Raw genomic sequence first — 17,624 nt, 5'->3', positions numbered from 1 at the left:
TTCTGGATGCAGCTCCTCCCCCCAACCCCCCTTATTCTTACCTGAGCCCCATCTCGATCCAGCGATGTGCATGAGAACAGCGGCTCCCCCTGGTCTCTCTGTCCTCATTGGCTCACATAGCAGTGGGAGCCATACAAGACTTCCTGTGAATGGCTAAGTATTGCCTCCTGAACACCTGCAACCCCCATTCAACTGCCTCTGAAAGGGTTCCACCATGGGGCAACCACAATTAATTTGGATTGATAGATAGATACATTTTAAGGAGAAACAATAAATCTTAAAGCGGTAGTAAAGGTTTGTTTTGTATTTTCTAAATAGGTTCCTTTAAGCTAGTGCATTGTTGGTTCACTTACTTTTTTCCTTCGATTTCCCTTCTAAATGTAATTATTTTATTTATTTTTTGTCTGAATTTCTCACTTCCTGTTTCTCTTCAGTAAGCTTGCCCCCATCATCCGAGCCATTCTGGCTGGGGGTTAGTCAGCATGCCCGCCCCACCCCTTGGCACTACATCCCTGCGGGGAGACCTATTTAGAAAATAAAAAACAAACCTTTGGAACCCCTTTAATGACTGACATAAATTGACACAAAGAATATCTTCAATGTCTATTAATTGGTTACTGAAGCGAACTATAAAACCATCCTCAGATGGGAAATGGTATTGACTCAATAAGCCAAGGGTCTAGTTTAGTGTCCTTCAGATTTGGGGGGGGGGGGGGGTCGGGGGTTTGTTGGACTGTGGCTATTGAGAGTAGAAATGATCCTGATGTTGGTGGGAAAAAACAATGCCCCGTCTTTGGTGTCAGTTGGAAGAACTGTGCCTTATCGTTGGTGTTTTTTGGGAGGAATTGTGCCCCATTATTGGTGTCATTGGGCTCAATTGTTAGTGTCATTACAAGGAACTGTACCCCATTGTTGGTGTGAATAGGAGGAATTGTGCTCCTTCACTGGGGTCAATGGATGAAAAAGTGCCCCAAGGGCTGGATAAAAGCAAGCAAAGAGCTGCATCTGGCCCCCGGGCCACACTATGGTGACCACCGTTTTAGATGATGCAATTATCCTGGAACATTCTTCTAGATTTGGTGGACCTGTCCAGAAATCCACAAACTGATATATTCCCTTACTAAAATATCATTATCCAAAACTGCTTCTGTAGTTCTCCTTAAAGAGGTTGTAAACCTCCCTGTGTAATTTGTACATACTGTATAGGTAAACCTAGAATAAGGCTTCCCCATCGGTACTGTAAATATCTCCTAAACGGGGTCTGTGCCCTGAGCCCACACTTTTTTGAAGCCAATAAGAGCCTCATGCCGCATACACACCATCACTTTATGTGATGAAAAAAAACGACATTTTCTGTGAAGTAAAAAACGACGGTTTTTGAAACTTCAATTTTCAAAGACGAAGTTGCCTACACACCATCGTTTTTCTCACAATGATCTTGCAAAGCGAGGTTACGTTCCACCACGTTTTTCCATTGAAGCTCGCTTCATAAGTAGCTTCTGGGCATGCGTGGATGAAAAAAACGTTGTTTTAAACTACGTTTTTGCTACACACGGTCAATTTCTGTGAAGTAAAAGTTGACGTTTTGAAAAACGACACATAAAATTGAAGCATGCTTTAATTTTTTTGGTCGTTTTTTAGAAGACATAAAACAACGTTTTCCCCCACACACGGTCAATTAAAGTGACGTTTTTAAAAACGTCATTTTTTTTCATCACATAAAACGACCGTGTGTACGCGGCATCAGGCTCTAATCATGTGTTTCAGTAAGAAAAAGAAAACATTGGAATCCATGTGTCCGGTGCCCTGCATGTAGATTAGGGGCCGGACGCATGGATTAAGGGGGTGGCAACCCTACACCCCTTATGGACGGGCCTTCACTGCATTCTGGCCTTTAGCAGAAATAAGGAAGCTCTAAACCCTCAGTCCCCTCCACCCTCCAAAATAATATCCAATTCTGCTTAGAGTGGTTGTTAACCCACTTACCACTTTTCATAATCCTGCTGGTTCCCTAATGACAGCTGCTCCTGTCTGTTTTTTTTTTTTTTAATGCCTTGTTTACCGGGTTTCAGAGCGGCTCCTTGCAATCACGTCACTGGCCGGCTGTCTCCTCTGCTGACAGAGCCTCCCCCACTGACGTCAGCAAAACTCAAGGAGGAGAGAAGAGAGAGGAGTCGGCCGATCATGGGAGCGGCTCTGATACCCTGTAAACGAGGCATTTAAAAAAAAAAACTAAGATAGGAGCAGCTGGCATTAGGGAACCAGCAGGATTATATAAACTTTAAACAGTTATGGGAGTATGAGGAGTTGCGGGGGCACAACTGACACAGGGGCAGACAGGCAGGGAGGGGGAGGAGGACACAGGAGTACATAGGAGGACAGGAGAGCTGTGGCTGATAGAAGCATGTAAACTGACCAGTGTCAGGCTCAGCAGCCATGATAAACCGTGGTCAGTTTACGGGGGGTTGGGGGGCAGAAACTGGCAGGATTAGCCAGGTATTTCAGGTGATACATGGGACCAAATGACACAGCACTGTACTGTACAACATGCTTTAAAGGAGCAGGATCCAATTTTTTTGGGGTTAACAAGCGCTTTAAGGCCCATTTTTACACTGGCGGAATCTGCCAGCGGATCTACCTGCTCAGCAGTGGAACTCTGCACTGATCCCCGCTGGGCAGGCAGCTGTCGCATGAAAACGGACCACCTGTCCATTTCCATCCGACTGTCATACGATCCGATCCATCAAAAGGAAGGGAAACGGATCCCCAGTTTTTAGCGGACAGGATTGGACGTACACATGTTTATTAACATCCGCCGCTCCATAAAGAGCAATGGATGGTCCGATCAGGTCTGCCGGAAAAACTGACAGGCCAAACGGATGGGTCCGTCAGTGTGAAAGAGGGGCAGAGGGAGAATTACTGTATTTAATCGGCGTATACCGCACACTTTTTTCCCCTTAAAATAAGGGGAAAATCATGGGTGCGCGATATACGCCGATACCCGCTTCCCGCGCTGTGTTTGAACCTTGCCGCCGACATATACCGAGCGCAGTACACTCGGCCAGGCTTGGCTCCCCTTGCGGTCACGCCCTGTGCCGCCTCCTATGTGAGAGGAGCCGAGCGTGCCCGAGTGTACTGCGCTCGGTATATGTCGGCGGCGGCGGCGTCCAAACACAGCGCGGGAAGCGGGGATCGGTTCAGAAACAGCGCGGGAGAAGCAGGGAGGACACCACCGAGGCCGCAGAAGGACGACAAGGCCGCCGGGCAAGACACCGACGAGGGGCATTCAAACTAAGTATTTTTTTTTCCCTTAAATTTCCCTTCTAGGTTGGGGGTGCGCGCTATACGGCGGTGCGCGCTTTACCCCGATAAATACAGTATATAAATGATATAAAGTTGATAAGGAGAGTTCTGCTTTAAAGCATCCCAAGTTTAATGTGATTACATTTGTATGCAGAAGTTGAACAGAAGACGAGATGCTAACCTAAGCAGAAGTCCAGAGACACTCACTGGCCATGATTGATTTGCTCTCATTTAGCCCTCGGGCGGGACAAGAAGTCTGCCCGTGTATCACTAGTATGAGACTTCACTTTATTGGGGAAAAGAGGAAAATACACATTACTACAGAGGTTCCATTATTTCACATTAATCCATTTATAAACCTCAACTCATTTCACTTTACCAATCAGATAAAACGTTTCTATTGCGACGTTTGTGAGATTACAATAAATACCAGATGTTACAGCATGGGAAACCTGACATCAGTGAAAGGCGATGCGCAGAGTATTTAAAGCATGTCCTGTGTAGAGAAGGGAGATCTATGGGCACTAGATGGGCACAACAGGTTGGCACGCATTTACAAATGATCTGATTGTTGAAGGTTTGCACTGTACACACATAATCCTGGCTGGGCAGCACATATTTCTGGCTAGACACAGGAGAATCAGTCTACCGAAAAAGCACATTACCTGCAATTTAAACGCTGTTTAACCTGTCACAGGATTTGTATGTCTGTCTATACCAGGGGTGGCCAACCAGTGGCCCGGGGGCCACATGTGGCCCGCAGAGCCCTCTGATGTGGCCCGTGACCTCCTGCTCTGGAATGGCGGGTTGGCAAGCCCAGATCGCAGATTGCCGACCCGTCATACCACAGCATCAGTGGTGTGAATAAAGCTGGTGGTAGAGGAAGAAAGTGGCTGCGGAGCAAAGCCCCAAGCCAATGTTTCCTCTACAGCGCTGGCTTTTGCCACAGGTGAAGTCTATGGCAAAGTTCAGCTAACACACAGGATAGACACAGGTGCACTACGCTGCACCCGCAGTGTGGGTAAACCGCAGCACATCAGTGTGAAAGCAGTCTTAGGCCCTTTTCAGACAACCAGCCCGACCAAATGGGACCCTCAATTCACCTCTTCAGAGAGTCGGGTCTCCGTTTACACTCGCCTACCTCCAATCCGAAAAACAGAAGGGAATTCATCCCCTTCCATCAGGGCGGATCAGAGGGCCTATAGAGTCCCTGTCACCTGTCATCCGCCTGCTCCGCTCATTGTGGCCCGCGACTGGTTACGAAGTTGCTTAAGTGGCCCTCACTCTTCAAAAGGTTGGGCACCCCTGGTCTATGCAGTCCTCATATTTTTACAGCTCTGCCACACAGAACAGTCCTGCCTGGTTGGGGAGGGAAACTGAGCTTTTTTTTTTTGCAGTTTCACTTTCACTTACAGCCCTCCTCTCAAATCACACTCTGTGACTGCACAGTGAAAGGAGTATAAACTCATCGCTTTCTTGTTGCGCTCTTTTCTATCATGTTGAAAATACTGGAGCACACCTAACTTTTTTTCCCCTTACTGCCTTCCTTGTCTCCTTTGCTGCTCAAGCAAGGATTTTTTCTTACCTTCTTACAGTTACCTTTCCTAACTGTACCTATTTGCCGCACAGGAAAGAACCTTTCCAGTGAGACAAAAGCGCATTGAAAACAATTTCCCTTAAAAAGCCCTATGAGACTTTTCACATCGCTGTGCTGCATTTGCCCTGCGGTTTGACAAGTCCTGCATGCTGCATCTTTGGTGTCAATGGGAACCGCAACAAAAATGCACCCAGGGAGCATTTTAGGTGCCGTTTTGGTGGTGGTTAAGGAGCAGCATCCTCAGCAACCAGTGAATAGTTGTTAAGGGGCCGGCACATGCCAGCTTACTTAAAGTGGATGTAAACGCCAATTTTTTAATTATTTTTTTGCTGTCACAATTTACAGTATAAAAGACTTCCTATCATCTGTGCCCAGTCTTGCCACACAGAGTTAATCCAGCTCTGAGCAATCCTCTTTTATTGTTCAGTGAAATAAAACGGACTTAAAGAGAAAAACCTTAGTTCGTTCCGCCCCCTTGCTGTGAGTGACAGGTTATTTACATATCTCATGCACTAGCCTGGAGACAGGCATTATTTTTTAATTCCCACCCCCACTCCTTTTCTGAAGTCATGTGGTTACTTTTCTGGATTTTGACTGGATGTTAGTGATCATAGCAGAATTTAGTGTAATGCCGCGTACACACGATCACTTTTTGTGATGAAAATTTCATTTTTTATCATGAAAAAAAAATGACATTATTCCAACTTTATCATTAAAAATTATGTTGCCCACACACCATCGTTTTTGAAAAATGATGGACAAAGCGACGGCACTCTAAAGGGGAAGTTCTATTCGCCTTTGGGCTGCTTTTAGCTGGTTACTTTGATTCGCGCTTTTTTGTCTGTTACAGCGTGATGAATGTGCTTACTCCATTATGAATGGTAGTTTTACCTCCCGTCTCATAACTTGCTTCTGGGCATGTGTGGGTTTAAAACGTCGTTTTTGCCTACACACGATCATTTTTACGACACAAAAAAATGACATTTTAAAAAATTACATAAAAAATTGAAGCATGTTCGAATTTTTTTTTGGTTGTTTTTCAGAAGACAAAAAAATATGTTTAGCCCACACACGATCATTTTAAATTACGTTTTTAAAAATGTCATTTTTTTTCATCACAAAAAGTGATCGTGTGTACGGGGCATAAGGGATTTATAGGAAAAAAATGCATGTTGACAAGTGGAGTGTAGAGGAGGGCGGGGAGTCTACTGACATCACGACTCCACCCACCGAGCTCCAGACAACAGACCCACCCACAGAATCTGCAGTTTTTCAGTTCTTATAACAGACATAGGGGAGACATTTGATAGGTAAGGATACATGCAGGAGGCATCTATATCCTTATAGATCAGCACTATGGCAGTAGTTTAGAAAGGATGAGAGTGGCTTTACATCCACTTTAATGATCTGATGTTAAAGAAGAATGCATTTTGCTAAAGGCAAATACATTGTTGAAAGACATACACATTATGTGAATGATTTTATCGGGTGAATCCACAGATCATATTTTCCGATATGCTTTGTTAAGAACATGGGAACCAGGGAACATGGAAAAGATGAGTATCAGTGGGGGAAGTAGATGTCACTTGGGCTTAAAATAGGCAAAGTGACGCATTTGTAGCAGTGTTAAAATACGGCTGAAACTAAAACAAATCAGATGCCTAAAATACGACTAAAACTAAAACAATTCAGGTGACTAAAATTCATCCAAAACTAAAATTGGCATTTTAGTCAAGAGACTATTACTAAAACTAAATCTAAATTTGACGAGAAAATAAATACCGATTTGCAGATGCAAACAATAGTAAAAAAAAATAAAAAAAACAGATATTACAAAACACATTGGGCCAAATTCTCGTAGATCGGCATATTTTTGTGCGGGCGTAACCTATCCTATTTACGTTACGCCTCCGCAACTTAGACGGGCAAGTGCTGTATACTCAAAGCACTTGCTCCGTAAGTTGCAGCGGCGTAGCGTAAATAGGCCGGCGTAAGCCAACCTAATTCAAATTTGGAACAGGGGGGTGTGTTTTATGTAAATAACTTGTGACCCGACGTGATTGACGTTTTTCACGAATGGCGCATGTGCCGTCCGTGGAATATCCCAGTGTGCATTGCTCCAAAGTACGCCGCAAGGACGTATAGGTTTCGACGTGAACGTAAATGACGTCTAGCCCCATTCACGGACGACTTACACAAACGACGTAAAATATTCAAAATTTGACGCGGGAACGACGTCCATACTTAACATTGGTACGCCGCATGTACGCCACCATATAGCAGAGGTAACTTTATACCGGGAAAAGCCTAACATAAACGGCGTATCTGTATCTAGCTGATTTACATATTTCTAGGCGTAAATCAGCGTACACGCCCCTAGCGGCCAGCGTAAATATGCAGTTAAGATCCGACAGCATAACAGACTTACGCCGGTCGGATCTAATAGAAATCTATGTGGAACTGATTCTAAGAATCAGGCGCATAGATACCACCGCCCAGACTCAGAGATACGATGGCGTATCTGGAGATACGCCGTCGTATCTCCTTTGTGAATCTGGGCCATTGGCTCTTTTTTCATTGCTATATTTCTTTATACGAGAATCTGAAAACAACAAAGCAATCATTTCAAGGTTAGATTTAAAAATGGACAGCATCATAAACATATTTAGTATTGAGCAGTGAATGTTTTCTACACATATCAGCCCGAAGGTCACATTGACACCTACGCTTTTTTTAGACACACAGCAATAACACAGGTTATCCATTGTATTAAATGGGGCTACTTCACATCCGTGTTTTGTTGTCTGTTTGCACCAGTGTGTGTTATTGGGCCTACTGGTGACAATGGCAACACATAAAAACACACAATTGTAGATAACACATAAAAACCCATTAAAACGAGCAGGAAAAGGTGTGGAGTCACTATACAGGAAAGAGGAACTGGGATTATTTCCTAAATAACGACAGTCCTTCCAAAAGAGGGAAAAAATTTAATATATTCTCAAATATCTGTCCACTCATTCCTATGTGCAGTTTCAAAAATCCACCACTGATATAATAGAGGCAGGCATGGATCCAAGATCTTCGCTGCTGATCGCATGAGAGCCGGTTCACACACAGGCGGCACAACTTTGGGGGCGACTCGGCAAGGCGATCTCAAGACGACTTGAGTCGCCACCAAAGTCGTACAGGAACCTTTTTTCTAAGTCAGAGCGACTTGCGTCACTCCTATTAGAACGGTTCCATTGAATAGAGCGGAGCGCGACTTGTCAGGCGGCTGAGTCGCCTGACAGGTCACCCCTGTGTGAACCGGTTCTAAGGAATGATGAGTGTCCTGACCGTTCTTACAAACATCCAACATCTCCAGCGAACAAACACTGCTGCCTAAAGCCTCGTACACAGATCGGATTTTCAGCGGACAATTCGTAGGACTTTCGTTCGTAGGGTGTTGGCCGTGAACTTGTCTTGCATACAAACGGCAAAGAATTGTTGGCCAACAGACACGAAACTAAAAGAACATTAAAGATAAAAAAAATAATAATGTAAATAACAAAACTTGTTATACTTACTTACCTCCACTGTGCAGCTAATTTTGCACAGAGTGGCCCCGAACCTGGTATTCTGGGGTCCCTCGGCGGCTGTCTCGGCTCCTCCCCACAAGAATTCACCACCTTCATGAGAACAAGCTTGCATGGTGGTGAGTTCTTGCGGGTGAGCTCCAGTGATACAGCCGGTGGCTATAGCCACTCATTGTATCACTCGGCCACGTCATTGGATGTGATTCACAGCAGTGGCTGCGCTGCTTTTAATCAACCAATAAATGAGCTGAGAAGCCTGCGCGTTCACGGCGCGGGACTTTCGGGGGGTCAGGTAAGTAAACGGGGGGCTTGGGGGCCCGCTAATCCACAGATATTTAGAATGCATTAAGGTGAAAAAAACTTTTACCTTTACAACCCCTTTAAGTGTTTTTTCGGCTCTTTATCACCACCCTTGGGCAACTTCTGCTAATGTTGTATTATGGTGAGCATTAATTCTGAGCATGCATGTTTGTACTTTGGAGTTTTGTCCGACAGACTTGTGTACACACGATCGGATAATCCGACAACACACATTTGTTGGCGGACAGTTTTAAAGAATGATATCCCACATTTGTCCGCAGAAAATCCGTCAATTGTCCGATGGAGCATACAAACGGTCGGATTTTCTGACAACAGCCTGCCATCACACAGTTCCCGTCGGATAATCCGATCGTGTGTACGAGGCTTTAGACCCATGGTAACCTCAACCAATATCGCTTTGTTTTCGTTTTTTGGAACTCCACACAATCAACCCGATCATCCACATGTCCCTCAAGTGGACCTAGGATTGGGCACTCTGTTACACCAAGACAGACCACCCAAGATTCTGCCTCTGACAGTCAATTATCTCCACAAGTGCTGAAGCAAAGGTTGCCTCCACCATTTTCTGTGTTAACCCATAACCTTACTATATGTAAATTACAAAACCAATCCTCCTTTGTCTCTTTATCGACAACACTGCTATTTTTTGTCAGAAAAACTTTATTAGGGTCGTACAATCATACAGGTGCCACAACTAACCAGATATCCAAACATCTCCGTTGCATATGATTACAACATTACAAACACTCTACCAATATTCAATTCCAGTCCAAAATGAATAAAATTGATACCCGACGTTCATAGTCCAATTTCTCCCCCAAAGTGTAAATCAACCAGCTGCAAAAATTAGCATACAAAATGTCATTGATTTGGATTACACAAATATTTCAACAAATAACGTGCAGAGACCAACAACGCATTACCCCAGCAACCTATCCATGACCAGTTCCAAGGGGGGGCCAGTCCAGGAATATCTAACCATCTACCCCATACTGTTTCTAATTTGAACAGGCATCCTCTATGTTGGTGGATAACCCCTTCAAAGTGGGGAGTGGTGCCCATATGAGTTACCCATTCTCCAGGGGTGGGAACGGAAGCAGTGTTCAAGTAAAGCAATATGACTCTGCTGGCATGATACAGGACACTGAAGACTGCTTTCTTCAGTCATTGTTTCATCTTTCCATCAATTAAATCTTCTGCCCTTGTTGTTTTAATTTTGGATAGTAAAAAAAAAAATTCTGTCAGTAAATACCTTATACCGCCCACTTCCTATTTCTTGTCGGGTAAAAAGCCTAGGCTTATAACATCATGCAAAACTCTCTCTCTCTCTAACTCTCGTGAAAGTATGCCAGAAAAGGAGGGGGGTGAGTCATAAGAGGACCAATGAGAGCCGAGTAGCTAAAGGTGTGGGTCTGTGAAAATCCAGGAAGTGAACAGGCAGCAGCTTCAGCTGCCCACAGTTAAAATGGATGCAGCCAGACTTGGTGGAGGGAGATTTCTGCAGCATATTTGGCAAGTACTGAATCACAGTACAGTGGAACCTCGGATCGCAAGTAACGCGCTTAACAAGTGCATCGTAATACGAGCAATTCTTTTTTTTTTAAATCCTGACTCGGGTTGCGAGTGTTGTCTCGCAACATGAGCAAGATTTAAAGCAGGAGTTCACCCCCGAAAAAAAAATTTTAACATTAGATTGACGCTCATTTTGTGAAGGGGAATCGGGTGTTTTTTTTTAAATCGAAGCCGTACTTACCGTTTTAGAGATAGATCTTCTCCGCCGCTTCCGGGTATGATCTTCGGGACTGGGCGTTCCTATTTGATTGACAGGCTTCAGACGGTCGCATACATCGCGTCACGAGTTGCCGAAAGAAGCCGAACGTCGGTGTGGCTCTATACGGCGCCTGCGCACCGACGTTCGGCTACTTTTGGAAAATCGTGACGCGATGTATGCGACCGTCGGAAGGCTGTCAATCAAATAGGAACGCCCAGTTCCGCAGCCCATACCCGGAAGCGGCGGAGAAGATCGCTCTCTAAAACGGTAAGTACTGCTTCGATTTTAAAAATAACACCCGATTCCCCTAGACAAAATGAGCCTCAATCTAATGTTAAAAATTTAGTTTTTGGGTGAACCTCCACTTTAAGCCTCTGCGGTGTGCAGTACCGCATTTGGCCAGAGGTGCGGGGGCGCCAGTGATACTTGGAACCGTATGGAAACACTCAGAACTACTCCGTTTCCAATTGTTTCCGAGCCTGAGTGCATCAGAGTTCCCCCCCCCCCCCCTGAGTCTCTCGGTGGGGGAGACCTCTGGCCACATGCGCTATTGCATGCCATAGAAGTCAATGTGGAACGAATTATCTTAGTTTCCATTGACGTCTATGGGGAAACTCGCTTTGATATGCAAGTGCTTTGGATTACAAGCATTCTCCTGGAACAGATTATGCTCATAATCCAAGGTTCCATTGTATATATATATATATATATATATATAAATATATAAAATAATATGCAAAGTGGTTTGAGGGAAGCTTCAGATTGGCAAAGATGTTTTTAACAAATGCATACAAGATTACCTCATCTAGCATACCTAATAAACAGCATTTGGGCTCCAGGGGTGTAGTGCACTGAAATGCTTGATTAATGGTAAAAAAAGTATGTAACTTTGGACAGCGCCATAGCATATGAATAAGATCTCCATGGTCCCTGCTTTAGGACAGGCGGGGTCCTAAATTTAGGAAGAGTATAGTGTACGCTCAAGATGTACAGTTGGAAAAGGCGCTGAGAGGTATTTACGGAACTATCATGCATCAGGCGGTCCTCCAATGCCATCCCCCATTGCTCCTTGGGGATCGGACTGTCCCTGGTCTGTCCCTGGTCCACTGCTGGCATCACTGCTATCAATATTAATGTTATCACACCATAAGGACTCTCCCCTCTTATTATTCGAGGTTCCTCTCCTCCCATTATTTTACATGATCTTAGGAAGAATATTTGAAACCCAATACCAATTCTTACGATGAAGCAGGAAAAGAATAAAAAGTCTATATAAATAAAAGAAATTAACTTTTGGACTGAAAGAGTTCCACTTAGGAGGGCCAAGCATTGGCATTCTTCAAAGCCCCCGTAGGCTGTCCGTAGTCAGAGGGCAGTCAGACATGTAGAGCCTCAGGGCAGCATATCTTCCAAGCATTGCAGAGCACTCTATGAATTTGCAAGGTTGGCTCTGCCAACTTAGCAAGTTTATGTCTACGGAGAGAGGAGGAGGAGGAACCAGCGAGCAGCACGGGCAGACAGTCTGCAGCAAACAGGATACAAGGAACCTTATGAGGAAAGAATCTTTATCACAGCCAGGAACTGAGCTTCATTTTCACTTAGGGGTGTACTCACTTCTGTTGCCAGCGGTTTAGACAATAATGGCTGTGTGTTGTTATTTTGAGGGGACAGAAAATTTAAACTGTTCTACAAGCTGTACACTCACTACTTTACATTGTAGCAAAGTGTCATTTCTTCAGGGTTGTCACATGAAAAGATAGAATAAAATATTTACAAAAATGTGAGGGGGTGTACTTACTTTTGTGAGATACTGTAGGAAGACATTGCTGAATCCACCTTCAGTGATCTAGTGACTTTAATACTTTATTGAATACAGACCTGGACACGTTTACATGCTTGTTCTGGAGTCCAAAGTCTAATGCCCCGTACACGCACGATCGGAAATTCAGTCAGAAAAACCTTGCATGGTTTTCCCGCCTGAATTCTGCTCAAGCTTGGCTTGCATACGCACGGTCACACAAAAGTTCTCTGAACTTTCGACCGTCAAGAATGCGGTGACGTACAACACTACGACGAGACGAGAAAATGAATGCGTCTGAATTTTTTCGTGTCGGAATTGCTACAGGCGATCAGGTTTTCCGTTACAAATTTTTTCCGTCTGAAAATTTGAGAACCAGCTCTCAATCACTTGCTGGCGGAAATTCCATCAGCAAAAGTCTGATGGATCATACACATGGTTGGAATTTCTGTTCAAAAGCTCACATCGAATTTTTGCTGTCAGAATTTCCGTTTGTGTGTACGGGGCATAAGGCCTTTTCACATGGCGGAGTCTGTCTGCTGATCCCCGCTGAGCAGGCGGATGGCTTGTCCATGTACTCTCCGCTTATGCAGATCGGACACAGACACAGCCCGCTCTCCTCTATGGGCCGTCGGATGTAAACCGACCACCAGTCCGTTTACACCCGACAACCATCTGATCCACTGTTTTTAGTGGATAAGATCAGATATCTGTCGGGATTAACCACTTCAGCTTCGGAAGATTTATGTCCCTTTTTTCCTCACAAATAGAGTTTTGGTGGTATTTGATCACCTCTGGGTTTTTTCTTTTTTAAACTATAAATAAAAACCGTCAATTTTGAAAAAAAAAATCAAAAAAAATCGAATTTCTTCATAAATGTAGGCCAATATGTATTCTGCTACATATTTTTGGTAAAAAAAAAAAATCACAATAAGCGTACATTGATTTGTTTGTGCAAAAGTTATAGCGTCTACAAACTATGGGATATATTTAAAGTGATGGTTCCACCAAAAAAAAAAAAAAAAAAAAAATTTTACTCACCCTAAATAGCTGTTGCCATGCGGAAGTGCCGAATCTGCCTCTTCATCGTCCGCGGTGGATTCTCTTCCTCCTTTACACTGTGCGTCTTCTTGTGAATGGGGCGCGCTGCATTCTGGGAACGGTGTGTGTCCCAGAGAGCAGCCGGCCCATTCACAAAGCGCCGCGCTGCTCGCGCATGCGCAGTAGGAAACGGGCAGTGAAGCCGTACGGCTTCACTGCCTGTTTCCTTTACTGTGGATGGAGGTGCTTGGAGCTGCCAGGATCGAGGATCGGCCTCGGCGGGGGCAGACATCGCTGGCGGCTAGGACAGGTTAGTGTCTTTATTAAAAGTCAGCAGCTCCAGTGTTAGTAGCTGCTGACTTTCATTTTATTTTTTATTTTTTTAATGGAACCTCCTCTTTAAGGAATTTTTATTTATTTCGATTTTTTTACTAGCAATGGCGGCGATATTGCTATGGACAAGTCAGACATGTCACTGGTTCCCAAAACTTCCGTTTTGGGAACCAGTGACACTAATACAGTGATCAGTGCTAAAAATATGCACTGTCACTATAATAATGACACAGGCTGGGAAGGGGTTAACATCAGGGACGAGCAAAGGGTTAACCTGTGCCTAGCCTGTGTTTTTGTACAGTGTGGGAGGTGCTTTTACTGGGGGAAGACATGGATCCTTGTTTCTGCTTTACAGGAACACAGAATCTATGCCTTCCCTACTGACAGAATGGCAATCTGCCTTTGTACCGAATAATCGAATGAACACATGTCTGTTGACACCCGTCACTTTATAAAGAACAATGGATGGTCCAAGCGGGCTCATCTAAAAAAAACTAACAGGTGGGCTCGATCTACATTCAGGGTGCCGGACGCATGGATTCCAATGTTTTTTTTTTTTTTTTTTATTCAAGCACATGATTAGAGCCTGAGGCTCCAATTCGCTTAAAAAAAGGGTGGGCTTGGGGCGCAGAGCACTGCGCCCTGAGCCCACCCAGTTGTGTGACAATGACAATAGTGAATACATATTTGCTATTGTCTTCCTGATTCTCTTCCCGGACAATCAGGAAGCGGGTCCTGCGACCCGATTGGCCAAGGAATCTTAGGACTCCCCCCTCAAAAATATTAAGCACCAGCCGTCATTTCCTTAGACCCTTGGAGCTGTACACCTATTCCTACCCGCGACTGTGTTTGTTCAATCGCTGCGTCCGCATCCACTTCTACAGGCTGCCTGCATGCAGCTCCGAGGTGGATGCACACACAGCAAAAATCAGCTCAGCACGGAGGATGGGTCTCAGCGTAGGGTGACTGAGCCCTTAGATGAATCTAATAAAAATTAATAAAAGAAAAAGCGAACTGCTCTCCATTCAAAAGCTTTGTTCCAGTTTACTATAGTATTTAATGCAGAGACTGTTACCCTGTTAAACCTGGTTCCTAAAAGCCCTAACGCGTTTCACTCCATCCGAAGCTTATTCATGTAGGGCCAGATTCAGAAAAGAGATACGACGGCGTATCTCCGGATACGCCGTCGTATCTCTGAGTGCGGGAGGTCGTATCTATGCGCCTGATTCAGAGAATCAGTTACGCATAGATTTCCCTAGGATCCAACAGGTGTAAGTGTCTTACACCGTCGTATCTTAGACTGCATTTTCAGGCTGGCCGCTAGGTGGCGCTTCCGTATGTTTACGCAAGGAATATGCTAATTAGGTAGATATGGCGATTCAGAAACGTACGTTCGGCCGGCACAATTTTTTTACGTCGTTTACGTTAGGCTTTTTTCGGCGTATAGTTACCCCTGCTATATGAGGCGTAGCTAATGTTAAGTATGGCCGTCGTTTCCGCGCCGAGTTTTGAAATTTTACGTCGTTTGCGCAAGTCGTTCGCGAATAGGGCTGGACGTAATTTACTTTAAAAGTCAAAAGCAATGACGTTTTGCGGCGGATTTTCGAGCATGCGCACTGAAAATTATTCACGAACGGCGCATGCGCCGTTCAAAAAAAACTTAGAATACGCGGGGTCAAAGCAAATTTAAATACAACACGCCCCCAACATCCCCATTTGAATTAGGCAGGCTTACGCCGGCCCACATACGTTACGCCGCCGTAACTTAGGGCACAAGTTCTTTCTGAATACAGAACTTGCGCCCAAAGTTACAGCGGCGTAACGTATCTAAGATACGTTACGCCGGCCGGATAGATACGCTCAGGTATCTGAATCCGGCCCGTAGAGTCTACAAATAAGCTCTGGATGGACTGACAAGGAACAAGGCTTTTAAATGGGAAGCAGTTTCCTTTTCCTTCTAGGCACTAAGACCCATCCTCCTGGCAGCAGTGCTCCCCCCACACTGAATAGGGTAAGTATTTGTTTATGTCTATTGTAACAGAAAAAAATGACTTTTCACTTACCTTATCCCTTGCCCCACAGGCTCCCTCCACACAACACCACCTACCCTAGCAGCTACATAACCCTGCACTGTACAGGACGACACCTCCACAAGGCAGGGAGAAGAAGGGAGCACTGGTTTCCAGGAATAAGTTAAAGCGGGGTTCCAACCACAATTAGCATTTTTTAAATGTATGTCCTTTCATCCTGCGTTTTTATAATATAAATCCGGTCACTTACTATTTTACAATCCGCCGCCGATCCGCATAGATATTCAAAAAAGATAGTTTATAAAAAAACTATGTCCACACCGTTGTCATTTTGCTTGTGGGCATTGTGAAGCCTACAGGCACTTTCTTCCTGGAAGTCTTGGATGGGGAGTGATAATTGGACAGCGCACTGCATCCTGGGAAATGATGACACACATTTCCCAGGAGCATTAGAGGGAGAGGATGTCAGAATCCTAGGTGATTCCAAAGGCAGATTTCGTGGGACTGCATAGAAACAGGCATTTCCAGATGAGTAAAACATTTTTTTTTTTTTTTTTCCTTTTTAGGTCTAATGAGCACAATAATGAAAAACAAATTTGGGGATGCAAACTCCACTTAGGTAAGCTCACATTCACACCTGTGCAACCTGTTGACAGTTGCAAATCGCATTACAAAGTCCCACTCCATTGCCGGCAATATATCACCAATATGTCGCAGCAACTATAAAAAAGGTTTCTGCGCTACTTTTTACTGATTTCATTGCGACTTGCATTGACTTCTGTTAAATGAAGTCTTAGGCCGCAATTTAATCGGCAGTGCAAATCGCACTGATGTGTGGCTTTGAAGTCGCGCAGAAGTAAGGCGATTTCAAAGCCGCACTGGTGTGAACCGGCGCTAAAAGTGCTTGTTGCTGGTACCCTAGGCATGAATGGGCATTTACCCCTTGCAGTGTGAGAGGAGTCCCACTGCAAGGGAAAAAGTTTTTCTTTCCAAAGTCCAACTTTAAGGGCCAGTTGACACCAGAACGCAGTGCAGGAAACCCACGCTTTTTTGCATTTCCCATATCACGTTCCAAATACACTGCACTTGTGATCTGCAGCGGGTGTCAGTGTTAACGACACCCCAAACGCAGGTCACAAATGCAATCCGGTTGCTGTGTGTTTTGTAAAACAGTGCATGCACTACCTTTGGTGTGGTATGGCAAAAGTTTCAGCTCATTCAAATGAACGGACAGAAATCGCACTGCACCCAATCGCATGTGAATCGCACAGCATAGTTCTTGTTGCGAATCGGCTCTAAAGGGTTAATTCTCCTTTTCAGAAGAAATGAAAAGACGAAAAATGAGGATTAAAGCTCCTGGATAGGCAAATATAGTCTAACTACAAGAGTCATGTGTATTCCTACTGGAATCTTGGTGTACTTTGTGCATTTTTTCCAGATCTGCGCTGTAATCCGGAGGAAAACCTTGCCTCTGTGCAGGAGCTTAACGTGGTTGAAAAGGCAGGACATTTGTGATCTTAATGCATGCTCTATAATAAGGTACAAAATGTCCCAGCAGTTGTATAGCCTCCTAATCCCCCCTCCCCCCTTATACTTACCTATTTCGATTCAGAAATTCGCTTTCTCCTCACAGGACACAGCGGCGGGAGCCCCTGGTGTCAATCAAATCCTGTGAGGGGAGAGCAGGTGGTGGGGCTGAGCCGGGCTGTGTGCGTCTAGGAACACACACAGCCTGGCTCGGAAAAAGTCTGCTGGTGTGCCACCATAGGAATCAGCTTCTTATGGGGGCACAGAGAAGAGGTGGAGCTAAGAGTGCTGGTGAGGGACCCCAGAAGAGAAGGTTCAGGGCCAT

General features: G+C 44.7%; 1 protein-coding gene across 1 annotated transcript in view; it reads right to left on the bottom strand.

Annotated features, from left to right (window-relative positions):
* LNX2 (ligand of numb-protein X 2) overlaps positions 1–17,624 on the bottom strand; it is a 195,674-nt gene that overhangs the window by 174,556 nt on the left and 3,494 nt on the right. The gene's annotated exons all lie outside the window — the stretch shown is intronic.

This window comes from Rana temporaria, chromosome 2 (genome assembly GCF_905171775.1).
Source record: "Rana temporaria chromosome 2, aRanTem1.1, whole genome shotgun sequence".
Classification (NCBI taxonomy): domain Eukaryota; kingdom Metazoa; phylum Chordata; class Amphibia; order Anura; family Ranidae; genus Rana; species Rana temporaria.
This window is presented reverse-complemented; position numbering and strand designations above follow the sequence as displayed.